Consider the following 14,768-nt stretch of genomic DNA (forward strand, 5'->3'; position numbering starts at 1 on the left):
ATTTTTCCACCACTGAAGTTAGGCTGACTGGCCTGTAATCATCGCGTTATCATTTCCTCCAATTTTTTAAACAATGGTACAACGTTAACCATCCTCCAGTCCTTTGGCACCATGCCTGTAGCCAGGGAAAATGATGGTCAGAGCTTCTTTTCAGTAGAATTTTCCTTTAAGCTTTTTTAACTGGATAGCATGCAGTATAATTGCCAAAGTAGTATCAGTTGCAGCTCAATTTGTAACGCTCTTGTCTCTGAATTATAAGGTTCTGGGCTCAAACCACATGCTAGGGCTTGAGCACAAAAACCAAGGCTAGTGCAGTACTGAGGGAGTGCTGCACTGTCGGAGGTGCTGTCTTTCAGATGAGACAGTAAACTGAGGTCCCATCTGCCCGCTCAGCTGGACGTAAAAGATCCCATGGCCCGCTTTAGAAGATATTCCAGGTGATCCACTCAATATTTATCTCTCAATCAACATCACCAAAAACAGATTAGCTGCTCAATAGCACGTTGCTGTTTTTGGGATCTTGTGTGCAAATTGGCAACTGTTTTTCCTAAATTACAACAATTATGCAAAAAAAAGTAGTTAATTGGCTGAAAAGCACTTTGAGATGTCCAGTGGATATGAAAAGCACTATATAAATGCAAGTCTTTCTTTCTTTAACTCTGATTGGAAGATCCTCACTTTATTCACAACCATAACAACTTGTAATTGCATAACATTGCTAAAATAGTAAAATATTTTCCAGCTAGATTTGATACTGAGCCACCTGTGGCCATATTAGGGCAGATGACCAAAAGCCTGGTCCAAGAGGTAGGGTTTAAGAAGAGCATTAAAGGTTGAGGAGAGCTAAAGAGGTGGAGAGGTTGGGAAGGGAAATTCTAGCACTAAGGACTTCAGCAGCTGAAAGCATGGACAGCACTGGTGGATTCAAAAGAAATCTGAAATGGTGCTGAGACCAGAATTAGAGGAGGGTTCAAGGGCTGGAGGAGATTTCAGAGGTGGGCATGGGTCAAGGCCATGGTGGCATTTGAAAAGAAGGATGTGAATTTTTAAAATGAGGCAGCGATAGATTGGGAGCCAATGCTCACCTCTCCTTCAATCCATGAATTCCAATTTGCAATTTATCCATTTTCTTTCAAAGTCCCAATAATGAATGCCAGTTGTACAGGTGGGTTGCCAAACTGAGGTCATGTTTTCCTTCCCGTACTTGCTTGTTTGCCAGTTTCAGCATCCAGTGTTGACCCCAATGCTGTGTGGATAAACTGCAGGCTGGAGTTCCTCTACTCTGCCTAGCAATATGCCCTGACCTCGATTGCACCTCACCGCAATAGTGCTTCCATTGCTCTTGCCAGCCATAAGTGAAGTTGCTAAGTCAATTCCAGGGTGCTAATCTGTGGCATGATTAGAATACCCTGTATGTCATGATTAATTGAGAGATGTAATCCCTTTGGGTCAGTCAGAAGTTGTGGCGAGGCTGCATTTTAGCAACTTGAACCTTGTGTATATTTTTCCAGAATGGTTATAAACTGGACACCCAGTGACAACCTGTTCATTACCCGGCATAAATACCACGATTCCTTTCAAATGAGTCACATCTTGAATGGACATCAGGTGCAAAATTACATCCCTTCGAGAGCCAGTGGCAGACAAAAAAATTAATAAATTGCTCTGTAAATGGTGCAGGTACTTAAGAAAAATTGGCCAGCTAATTTACCACAGCTTGAACTAAGGGTACCTTTTGCTGGCTGCAGTCTGGAGTAATGTTGTCGGAGCCTTTATTAATTGCACTTCGCAAGCAGTGACAGTTTTGTTGCTACTGGCAACTTTCTTCATTAAACTTAAAGCCTGTGTCAAATCCCATTAGCTGAACTGTGGGTACATTACATTTGTATTCTTCACAATCTCCCAGTATGACAGTTCCAGTTGTGTGGAGACAAGGCGTGGGAGACGTGCTCTAATGTAATAAACCGTACAACCCGTTGTCGTGAGGGCCGAAGTGTGTCAATCATGCCGAGTGGTGGGCTGACAGTCAGGACACTCGCTGACAGTTTCCCTTTTTAACAATGGAGAGTAGAGTGGTTTAACGCGTTGGTTTTTATTTAAACAAGATTACTTCCCCCCCATTAGGACTTGGATCCAGCTCCAGCTCTCTAACCGCTTTGATGAGTGGGTTGTGTGATGGGCATCGCGCTGTGGGAGGAAATGAACGGGATAATGATGAGAAGGTCACCTCGGCTCTCCACTCTTTGAGAGGGGGGCGCAGCTTCTGCGGATGCTAATGCACCTGACACAGCAGGTGCTCTCAATATAAAGAATGAAGCTGCTGCACCTCTGGACCGTCACTCAGCCCTTCAAAGACGTTTTACAAGAACATGATGAGATTGCCCTGCTGCTACCGCTTTCCATAATAACCTTTAAGGATGAAGATTTCCAGTGCCCGGATGCCAAGAGATCTTAAAAGTGTTCATAATAACGGATTTGCAATTTGGCTCCGGCAAGTGCGCAAGTAAAGCATGTTTCCTTACACTGGCCATCGAACAGGGAATAAATTACATTGCCTGTGTGTCTCATTATGGCACTGGCAATGAAATTTGGGAACCGCCTCATATTCGAAGACTATAAGATGTCAAGAGGCTGAATTACAGCAGGACAATAATAGGGGGCTGCCAGAGGAAGAAGGATCTTTTCACAATAGAAAAGAACAATGACAGGATATACTATTTAGATATACCACAAAGGGAATCACACTCGTTAACTCACATGTACACAAGGAAATAGGATAGCTCTAATCCCCAATCAAACCTTTAGAAGCTTTTTATATTTGGCTGAAGTATGAGTTAGCTGCATTTGAAATGATTTGAAATTATATAGAAAGTACTTTAATGCGACCATTTTGAGCATCTTTTTAACTTTAAAATGTTCTCATTAATATGTTGGATTAGAAGTGCATCAACAGCAGCGGAATTGTATTCCAGCACAATCTGCAACCTCCTGGCCTGGCATATCCCCCTCTCAACCATTACCATCAAGCCAGGGGATCAACTCTGGTTCAATGGAGAGTGCAGGAGGGCATGCCAGAAGCAACACCAAGCATACCTAAAAATGGGGTGTCAACCTGGTGAAGCTACCAAACAGGACTACTTGCATGCCAAACGTCATAAACAGCAAATGATAGACAGAGCTAAGCGATCCCACAAGCAACAGATCAGATCTAAGTTCTGCAGTCCTTCCACATCCAGTTGAGAATGGTGGTGGACAATTAAACAACTCACTGGAGGAGGGCTCCACAAATATCCCCATTCTCAATGATGGAGGAGCCCAGCACATCAGTGCAAAAGATAAGGCTGAAGTATTCACAGCAATCTTCAGCCAGAAGTGGCCGAGTGGATGATCCACCTCGGCCTCTTCGAGTTGTCCCCAGTATCTCAGATGCCAGTCTCCAGCCAATTTGATTCACTCCACGTGATAGCAAGAAACGGTTGGAGGTACTGGATACTGCAAAGGCAATGGGCCCTGATAACATTCCGGCAATAGTAGTGAAGACTTGTGCTCCAGAACTTGCCGCTCCCCTAGCCAAGCTCTTCCAATACAGTTCGATTCCCGGCTTGGGTCACTGTCTGTGTGGAGTTTGCACATTCTCCTCGTGTCTGAGTGGGTTTCCTCCGGGTGCTCCGGTTTCCTCCCACACTCCAAAGATGTGTGGGTTAGGTTGATTGGCCATGCTAAATTTGCCCCTTAGTGTCCTGAGATGTGTAGGTTAGAGGGATTAGTGGGTAAAATATGTAGGGATGTGGGGGTAGGGCCTGGGTGGGATTGTGGTCGGTGCAGACTCGATGGGCTGAATGGCCTCTTTCTGTACTGTAGGGTTTCTATGATTCTATGAGTTATAACACTGGCATCTACCCAACAATATGGAAAATTGCCCAGGTATGCCCTGTACACAAAATAAGAAGTTTAACAACACCAGGTTAAAGTCCAACAGGTTTATTTGGTAGCAAAAGCCACACAAGCTTTCGAGGCTCTGAGCCCCTTCTTCAGGTGAGTGGGAATTCTGTTCACAAACAGAACTTATAAGACACAGACTCAATTTACATGAATAATGGTTGGAATGCGAATACTTACAACTAATCCAGTCTTTAAGAAACAAAACAATGGGAGTGGAGAGAGCATCAAGACAGGCTAAAAAGATGTGTATTGTCTCCAGACAAGACAGCCAGTGAAACTCTGCAGGTCCACACAACAGGATCATCGACACAGATGCCATCATCTCACGTGAGAACACCATCCACCAGGTACACGGTACATACTCTTGCAACTCGGCCAACGTTGTCTACCTGATACGCTGCAAGAAAGGATGTCCCGAGGCATGGTACATTGGGGAGACCATGCAGACGCTGCGACAACGGATGAATGAACACCGCTCGACAATCACCAGGCAAGACTGTTCTCTTCCTGTTGGGGAGCACTTCAGCGGTCACGGGCATTCGGCCTCTGATATTCGGGTAAGCGTTCTCCAAGGCGGCCTTCGCGACACACGACAGCGCAGAGTCGCGGAGCAGAAACTGATAGCCAGGTTCCGCACACACAAGGACGGCCTCAACCGGGATATTGGGTTTATGTCACACTATTTCACATAAATATTTCTGCTTTTTTCCTCCTGAGTCTTTATCATGCGATCCTAGAATCAGAATTTATGTCACACTATTTGTAACTCCCACAGTTGCGTGGACCTGCAGAGTTTCACTGGCTGTCTTGTCTGGAGACAATACACATCTTTTTAGCCTGTCTTGATGCTCTCTCCACTCCCATTGTTTTGTTTCTTAAAGACTGGATTAGTTGTAAGTATTCGCATTCCAACCATTATTCATGTAAATTGAGTCTGTGTCTTATAAGTTCTGTTTGTGAACAGAATTCCCACTCACCTGAAGAAGGGGCTCAGAGCCTCGAAAGCTTGTGTGGCTTTTGCTACCAAATAAACCTGTTGGACTTTAACCTGGTGTTGTTAAACTTCTTACTGTGTTTACCCCAGTCCAACGCCGGCATCTCCACATCATGACTGTACACAAAAAGCAGGACAAATCCAACCCAACCAATTACCGCCCAATCAGTCTACTATCGATCATCAGTAAAGTGATGGAAGGGGTCATCAACAGTGCTATCAAGCAGCACCTGCTCAGCAATAACCTGCTCAATGATGCCCAGTTTGGGTTTCGCAAAGGTCACTCAGCTCCTGACCTCATTACAGCCTTGGTTCAAACATGGACAAAAGAGCTGAAATCCAGAGGTGAGGTGAGAATGACAGCCTATGATATTAAGGCCGCATTCGACTGAGTGTGACATTAAGGAGCCCTAGCAAAACTGGAATCAATGGGTATTGGGGCAAACTCTCCGCTGGTTGGAGCCATATCTGGCACATAGGAAGATGGTTGTGGTTGCGGAGGATCAGTCATCTCAGCTCCAGGACATCTCTGCAGGAGTCCCTCAGGGTAGTGTCCCAGGCCCAACAGTCTTCAGCTGCTTCATCAATGAGGTTCCCTCTTTCATAAGGTCAGAAGTGGGGATGTTTGCTGATGATTGCACAATGTTAAGTACCATTCACGACTCTCTCAGATACTGAAGCAGTCTATGTTCAAATGCAACACGATCTGGACAATACCCAGGCTTGGGCTGAGAAGTGGCAAGTAACATTCATGCCACACAAATGCCAGGCAATGACCATCACCAATAAGAGACATTCTAACCACTGCCCTTTGACATTCAATGGTGTGACCATCACTGAATCCCCACTGTCAACATCCTTGGGGTTACCATTGACCAGAAACTCAACTGGACTCACCACAACACAATGGCTACAAGAGCAGTCAGAGACTAGGAATACTGTGGCGAGTAACTCACCTCCTGACTCCCCAGAGCCAATCCACCATCTACAAGACACAAGTCAGGAGCGTGATGGAATGCACCCCACTTGCCTGGATGGGTGCAGCTCCAACAATACTCAAGAACCTTGACACCATCCAGGACAAAGCAGCCCCGCTTGATTGGCACCACATCTACAAACATTCAATCCCTCCACCACCGACGCTCAGTAGCAGCAGTGTGTACTATCTACAAGATGCACTGCAGCAATTCACCAAAGGTCCTGAGACAGCACCTTCCAAACCCATGACCACTACCCATCTAGGAGGACAAGGGCAGCAGATAAATGGGAAGACCACCACCTGCAAGTTCCCCTTCAAGCCACTCATCATCCTGACGTGGAAATATATCGCCGTTCCTTCGCAGTCGCTGGGTCAAAATCCTGGAATTCCCTCCCTAACAGCATTGTGGGTCAACCCACAGAACATGGACTGCAGCGATTCAAGAAGGCAGCTCACCACCATCTTCTCAAGGGCCACTAGGGACAGGCAATAAATGCTGGCCAGCGACGTCCATGTCCCACAAATGAATAAAAAAAAGGTGGGTCTGAGCGTGTTGTAGATTGCTGGAATAGTCTCTAAATATCAGATAGAACAGTCTTGTAGTCCAAACAGGTGATCAAGCAGATTCTGTGCCAGCAAGATAATTAAGGTTCTTGTTTCTTCTTCTAGTATTGATTGCACTGGAGCACTCTTAAAGTCTTAATACAGTACCAACTGGGTAGTATTTAATGAAGACAAGGGAGGTTTCATAAGCCAGGAGAGCTGGTGAGAGCCCGTGTCAACTGTTTTAGGGAAATTAAATTATGTACCACTCGAGCACTGAACTGGACTGTGGCGAGCCTTCCCTGGGATAATGGACACTTGGGGGAGAAACCCCGCTGGCTGAGCGCTGCCAGCCCCTGACTGGCTGGCAACTCTACTGACTGTGTCACCACCGGGGAGGTGTCGGCTGCTGGCAGTAGTAAACCCACCTGAAGCCCAGGATCATTGCTGGATCCCAGGTCACAAGTGAATGACGATGGGGGAGTGGAGATTGCAGCAAGGGTTTTAGGGGTGGCTCCCAGAGGGCTCCTTCCTCCCAATGCCAGCTTCCTTGAGCCCGCAAGGTGAGTCCCCCACATGTTGCTGGTATATTACCAGTGACAGCAGGATGAGGCTCTTAAAGTGGATATTAATTGCCCAATCAAGGGCCTCAATTGGCAGTGGGGCGGAAAAGCTTTCCATGGTCCTTACCGCCACAGAGTAACTGGGACAGAGGAGGGAAGGCGGTGGGGTGCCCTGCTCATCCTCCAACTCAATGCCCCCTACCACCAAACTTGTCACAGGGGAGGTCATTAAATTCTGCCCACAGGATGGGGAATAACCTAACCTAAAATAACCTTGCAGCATGGTGCTTCCTGTCAGCCGGAGAGCACAATATTTGCCTTCATCAAAGCTAAAGTATGGCCCACAACAATGAAAGTCTTAGGTTACTCACTGAAGTATTCATGACACCGAGAGAAAAAAAAACACTGTTACAGAAAGACTTACGCTTCTATAGCGCAACCTTGGGCCGTCCCAAAGAGTTTGACAGCCACTGAAGTCATTTTGAAGTTTAGTCACTGTTGTAATGTAGTGAACACAGCTTTTGATATACACTCAACAAGCTTCCACAAAACAGCATCGTGATTACTGGTGTTGGTTTGAGGGGTGAATGTTGGCCAGGACAGCGGGAGAACTTCCCTACTCTTCTGTACAATAATCCTATAGAGATGGCACTCTGCAAACAGCAGAGTTGCACCCCAAAACCTTGACTGTTTTGCGCTGGTGGAATTGCATTCCCTTGCAGCTAAATGAGCAAACCCTGCAACCCAGCACCTCTGGTGAAGTATGAAGGCACTGGGCTGTCAGGGAGAGATGATCCTTTCACAGGGACCATGGGACAACGTGCAGACATATCCCATTTGCAAGATGCTCGGTGGGTTTGCGGGGACAAGCGCACATTGGAACCTGGCACCTTGCGGTCCCCGAGAAATGATGTGAGGGACCAGAAAGGACTGAGAAAAGCAACCAGGAGGTAAAATAATAAAAACAGATATGCAACATTGCATAAAACGAGACCCATCTCAGAGAAAGAACCAATAATAGCTCCTCGCTTACAAATATCAAACCACTCTAGCAAGGCTTTCATCTGAATCCCTTAATGGAGTCGCTGCCTTTGTTATTTCCTCCTAGGTAAATGTTTAATATTATTGTGACATCTTACATGGAAACCCACTGTTGACTAGCTCAGGGTGCTGAAAGGGAAGTGATGGGGATTTAATTGACGGGCACAGCTTCTTGCCTTCTAATCTTTGATACGGCTCCCCAGGAGCAGCCTGAATACCACCTCATGTGCAAATGACAGTCCCAGGGGAGAGTTTCACTTGACTCATCATTAGTTGTTTGCACTGTTGCAGTAATGATCAGGAGGATTTAACCTGATAGTGTGAGTTACTGCCCTTTGGCACCCTAATGCTTCAGCCTCACTGACTGATTGGCTCAGTTAGCACAAATCTCTAGTGGCAAGCACAATCAATGAATCTTTGTTGGTAAATAATTGCTATTGAGCAGAGTTTTAATATAAATTTATGAGCAGTGTTTTATCATTGCTGGTGGGTAAAGTGCAATGCTGAGTGATAGATTTTCAGATGTTGGTTACATTTGTTATATATACAAGGTTTTAATACAAAGTGTTTCCTGCATTATTTAATGTAGACTTAACAGTTCAGCCCCTTCACCTTTCCCTCACGGGCACAGTAACAGGAATTGAAAGTTCACAGCTGATTTAGAAATTGACTGAGGAATATGCTTTCAACCTTGTGCGGTGTCTCATTTAAAAAAATTATTTTATGGGACGTGGCTGTTGCTGGCTGGGCCAGCATTTATTACCCATCCCTAATTGCCCCTTGCGAAGATGGAGGTGAGCTGCTTTCTTGAACCGCTACAATCCATGTGGTGTAGGTACACCCACATTGCTGTTAGGGAGTTCCAGGAATTTGATCCAGCGACAGTGAAGGAAAGGCAATTATACTTCCAAGTTTCAGGTTCATTATGACTCATCAGGATTCCGAAGTCTTGACTCTCGCTCCACAGATGCTGCCAGACCTGCTGAATTTTCCCAGCACTTGCTGTTTATATTCCAATTGTTCATGCCTTCCGAGCCATGACTTACCTTTATGTTGGGAAAAGATGATAAATTTAAAAAGATTCCAACAATCTGTTTTTGGCACTGTTTCCTTACCATTTTCTTTATCTCTTTTGCACTCTTGTTATTTTGCCTTGCACTAGTTCTGGGCTCAATCCTGTGAATATCAGGTTTGAACCTCAGTTCTGGGTTGAGTCATAGAATCCCGACAGTACAGAAGGGGGCCGTTCGGTCCATTTTGTGTATACACTGACTCTCCAGTAAAGCATCTTATCCAGACCTTATCCCCAAATCCTCATGTGTTTACCCTGCTAACGCTGGGACATTGAGGGGCAATTTCTAGTATAGCCAATCCACCTAACCTGCACCTCTTTGGACACAAGGGGGCAATTTAGCATGGTCAATGCACCTAACCTACACATCTTTGGACTGTGGGAGAAAACCGGAGCAGCCGGAGGAAACCCATGCAGACACAGGGAGAACGTGCAGACTCCGCACAGACAGTGACCCAAGCCGGGAATTGAACCCAGGTCCCTGGCGCTGCGAGACAGCAGCGCTAAACAACGTGCCACTGTGCCGCCTTTCATTCCGTGCCGCTACCATGTCGGCCCTCGTGAACCGATCACTCGAGCTTGGATTTTCCACGAGTGCCTGCAAACCACAGCATGTTGCCTGTCTGCCAACTTGAGCCATTGGGGAGCTCAGGCTTTGTTTAAACACGAGTTCTTCCTGTATCCCAAGTGCTCTGTCCTTTGTGCTAATTTGCTTTTGGCTGGGCAGGATCTGTATTAATCACACTGTGGCACACGATTGACCCCTGCAACCCTCAGGCAGAATTCATGGATTTGGGAACTGTTGAGAAGCATGCTCCCTCAGGACAGGTAGGCAAGATAGCCATCAAGTTACACAAGGCAAAGCATAGCTATATACATCCTCTGATAAAAACCTATGGGATGGCCTTAATAGAGGAGATCTGTAGGCTGATTCTTTGAAGTGTGCCTGCACCTTAGTGATAAGGATCAGCTTATCTATTCCACCATTATTGCTAGTGCTCCTGGAGAAGCCATTTCCATCGGCCTTGTAGAGGGGGTGACGTGAGGTTCATTCAAAGGTACTTATTTTCACATAACAAACTTGTTTATGCTTACACTGGTGAAGAGGTTACTGCAGGCAACATCCATCATTTTGAGGCAGTGGCATGTCGATTTTGTCATTATTTACTAGATGTGCTGCTACTTTAAAGACTCTTTTAAATGTAGTCAGACTTAGTTTGCTGCTGCAGGGCTGTGAAATAATGTGTTACAAGAACTACACGTAGTAAATTTTAAAAAAGCCTCACGTAAATTTTTGTCACTTTTCTTTGACAACCACCAGGACAGACCTGCTCGCTTTTTTCTCTCTGTCTCTCTCTCAGGTGGCACAGTGGTTAGCACTGCTGCCTCACAGCGCCAGGGACCCGGGTTCGATTCCTGGCTTAGGTCACTGTCTGTGTGGAGTCTGCATGTTCTCCCCGTGTCTGTGTGGGTTTCCTCCAGGTGCTCCGGTTTCCTCCCATAGTCCAAAAGACGTGCTGGTTAGGTGCATTGGCCATGCTAAATTCTCCCTCAGTGTACCTGAACAGGCGCCGGAGTGTGGCGACTAGGGGAATTTCACAGTAACTTCATTGCAATGTTAATGTAAGTCTACTTGTGATACGAATAAACAAACTTTAAAAACTCTTTCTCTCTCACCTCTCTTTCTCTCTCTCCTCTCTCTCTTTCTCTCTCTCCTCTCTCTCTCTCCTCTCTCTCTTCTACAAAGCAAATTGCTGCAGATACTGGGAATCTAAAATAAAAACCAAAAATGCTGGAAATTCTCAGTGGGTCAGGCAGCGTCTGTGGAGTAATCGAGAGTTCATGTTTCAGATCTGTGTCTTTTCACTGAAATCTGTGAAAAATTAGAAATACAATAGGTCGTGAAAGGGGAGAGCATGGGAAGAAAACTAAATGGGAAGGTCTGTGATCGGATGGCGGGTCGGAGAGATTAAATCGTTTGTTGTCAGTGCCGTGCATGCACAGTTCTGGTGTTTTACTCGGTGATGTCACTGTGAGCGTTGGAATAGGCAGCAGTCAGGAGCAGAGATGCTTATTAAACAGTTATTGATTACTGGCGGTACGGTGGCACAATGGTTAGTGCTGCTGCCTCACAATGCCATGGACACGGGTTCAATTCTGGACCTGAGTCACTGTCTGTATAGAATTTGCACATTCTCACCGTGTCTGCTTGAGTTTCTTCCGAGTGCTCCGGTTTCCTCCCAATGTCCAAAGATGTGCAGGTTAGGTGGATTGGCCATGGTATAAATGCACGGGGTTACAGGGCCTGGGCAGGATGTTCTTTTGGCGAGTCGGTGCAGACTCAATGGGCCAAATGTCTTCTTTCTGCACTGTCGCGATTCTATGGTACTACGGATCATTTCCCATGAATTTTGAAAGACATTTTAAGCAACTGCAAACACTGTAAGAAAACACCAGAAAGGAGCCCATCGCCAAACCTGTAAAAAAAAAAAAATTCATCTTGCGTCGAACAACATGTGCTCCACAACTCCCCAAACTGGAGAAGCCCTCTGAAGGATGCAGTGGGTCGTTGTCCCTGGCACCGGTTCAGTGGATTGACCTGCTCACAATTTCACCCTGGGTCTGGGTTGATAACGTTGCCCTCACTCAGCAGCCACTACACAGCTACAACCACACATGCTCCATTTTGTCCTGCACCTACAGCTCTGATCAGCTTTCACATCTCACCCCATCCCTCAAACTGACAGAACGAAAAAGCTTTCTGTCAGGCTGGGCATGGCAGAGTAACTTCATTGGTTTTCTACACGTGCACGGACTAGTGCATATGCGGAGACTGGTATTGGTGGTCATCTTGCATGGCCATCTTGTGTTGGCAGGAGATGCAGTGTAAATCAAGGTTTTTTTGTGCACAATCACAGAAGCTGGTAATGAGACAAGTAAAGAATCAAAAGATGTGCCCAGAAGAGGTGCAAAGGCAGAGATAGCTGCCATGGTGAGGAAACATTGAGGCCCAGTGGAACATTCCATGGTTGACATGGCTGTTTTGCACTCACTGTCTAGGATCAACCATGGAAAATGGCCACTTGGATGAAATATAAGAGTGCTATCTATGGACATATACCCCTTAGATCGGTGACTGTTTTAAAGAGAGGAAAATTCATTCCTTTTAAAGGTGGTTTGCTGCTGATCAGGGTGAAGCAGCTGTGTAACAGAACACTTTTCCTTTGGCACCCCGGAGTCTGCATTGACCAGCATGCTAGGATCAGAACAGAAAATACTAGAAATGCTCGGCAGGTCAGATGGTCTCTCGGGAGAGAGAAACAGAGTTAACATTCCTGACTGATGACCTTTCAGCTGAGACCTGGATTAAACTGCTCGTAGCTATTGTCTTTAGGACCCTAGGACAGGAGACCAGTGTGGATTTGAACCCAGGTTCCAAGGGTGTCAGACCTTCAAAATTGAGGCACGCAAAAAATGGCTGTGTTGTTTTTGCAAATGACTCACTTCACGTGAATTTTCTGAAGACATGCAGGGTTCTGTGACAGAGCTAGGTTTGAAGTGATTGGAGGGGAATGTGCTGAAGAGGTCACTGCAGAAGTAAAATGTCGAGGAACTTGGATACAGCCATTGCGCGCAACAAAATACTGTGTCTGCTCCATAAATCTAGAGCCCTCCTTTGTGGTGCCACATTACAAAAAGCAGCAGGAAATTCCTTAGCCCAAGAATAACTCTACAAATTATTCAGGAAGAAATGTTATGGAAGTATGGTTGGAGCTTTTGAGCTTTCTACATCTGGTATGACCTGACACTGTAATGAGTGTGTGTGTGATCAGATCTCTACTGCATCATCCGTTCAGAAGCGGGCTGCATTCTCTTTTCCTCCCACTGATTTTCGTGTAAAATTCGATCAAACTTTCATGGTAATAAGTACAATAAATGTTCAAACTCATTAAAATCAACGTTTTAAGCCAAAAAGGAAAAGAGAACCAAGGGACATGTAAATAGATTGACAGAGTTATTTTATAGTCTTGTATATCACATACTAAGACACATTTAATAAATGCTCTCAGGAATTTGCTTTCGATACAATTTCAGATATAGAGGGTTTTAAAAAATGTGACTTGCATATTGATTTTGTATGGTTGAGAATCCGGTGGATTGTATTGCAGATACGGTGTACTTTGGTTTTTTATTAGCACAGTAGGACCTCTTCTATACTAGGAGATCAAATGCAAACCGGGTGACCGCTTTGCAGAACATCTCCCCCCGATCTGCAAGCATGATCCCTTTGCTTGTCACTTCAATTCTCCACCTTGCTCCCATTCTGATCTTTTTGTCCTCGACCTGCTGCTGAGCATGACGCAAGCTCGAGGAACAAACAGCACCTCATCATTCGAGTTGGCACTTTTCAGCTTTCTGGATTCATATAAGAGTCATAGAATCCCTACAGCACAGAAGGAGCCTGTACTGACCACAATCCCACCCAGGCCCTATTCCCCTAACCCTCATTTATGCTGTTAATCCCCCTGGTACTAGGGTCAATTTAGCATAGCCAATCCACCTAACCTGCACATCTTTGGACTGTGGGAGGAAACCGAAGGACCTGGAGGAAACCCATGCAGACATGGGGAGAACGTGCAAACTCCACACAGACAGTGACCCGAGGCTGGAATTGAACCTGGGTCCCTGGTGCTGTGAGGCAGCAGAGCTAACCACTGCACCACCGTGCCTCCCAAACGTTTGGTCAATGAAGAGCCAAACAACAATTTCCCATCCTGTCACCTGTCAACCATCCTTTTTTTTCATAGTATCCCTAGTTCAAAAGGAGGCCATTTGGCCCATCAAGCCTGCGCCAACAACAATCCCACCCAGGTCCTATCCCCGGAACCCCATATATCTATCCTTCTAATCCCCCTGGCAGTAAGGGCAATTTAGCATGGCCAATCCACCTAACCTGCACATCTTTGGACTATGGGAGGAAATTGGAGCACCTGGAGGAAACCCACGCAGACACAGGGAGAACTTGCAGACTCTGCACAGACAGTAACCCAAGCCAGAAATCGAACCCGGGTCCCTGGCACTGTGAGGCAGCAGTGCTAACTACTGTGCCGCCGTGCCGCCAAATTCACCAAATTTTATACGTAAACTGTGCCTCCATTTTGTTTCCTTTTGCTTTGCTGTTTTTTTCTCCCTTTGCTCGTTCTCCCTATTCACGATCCTGCCATTTACAACACCTCTCGACCCATATCTTGTTTCTATTGCCACGATTTTCCAGTTGCATGCTGGGGGTAATCGGAAAATCCAGGCCTATACTTGTCAAATTGCCAATCCCTTTATTTAATCTTTCCTGCCCTCCACCCTATCACAGACCTTCTGTTTTGTTTTTCTTCCCATCACCCACCCCTTTCATTGCTCATAACCCAGCTTTCCCCACTTCTGATGAAAGGTTACTGACCTTTAACTCGGTTTCTCTCTCCACAGATGCAGCCTGATCTTCTGAATGTTCCTGATCTTCTGAATGCTTCCCTTTTTTTTATTTCTGACTTCCAGCATCTGCAGTATTTTGCTTTTGTAGTTTATTTTTCTATTCTTTGTATTTATCTCATCCTGGAGAAGCTCATACTCTGATAAATC

The 14,768-nt window shown here is 45.7% G+C and overlaps 1 protein-coding gene across 5 annotated transcripts in view; it reads left to right on the forward strand.

The window, feature by feature from the left end:
- Positions 1 to 14,768, forward strand: part of agap1 (ArfGAP with GTPase domain, ankyrin repeat and PH domain 1) — a 698,786-nt gene that overhangs the window by 470,551 nt on the left and 213,467 nt on the right. The gene's annotated exons all lie outside the window — the stretch shown is intronic.

The sequence above is a fragment of the Mustelus asterias genome, chromosome 14, assembly GCF_964213995.1.
Source record: "Mustelus asterias chromosome 14, sMusAst1.hap1.1, whole genome shotgun sequence".
Lineage (NCBI taxonomy): Eukaryota > Metazoa > Chordata > Chondrichthyes > Carcharhiniformes > Triakidae > Mustelus > Mustelus asterias.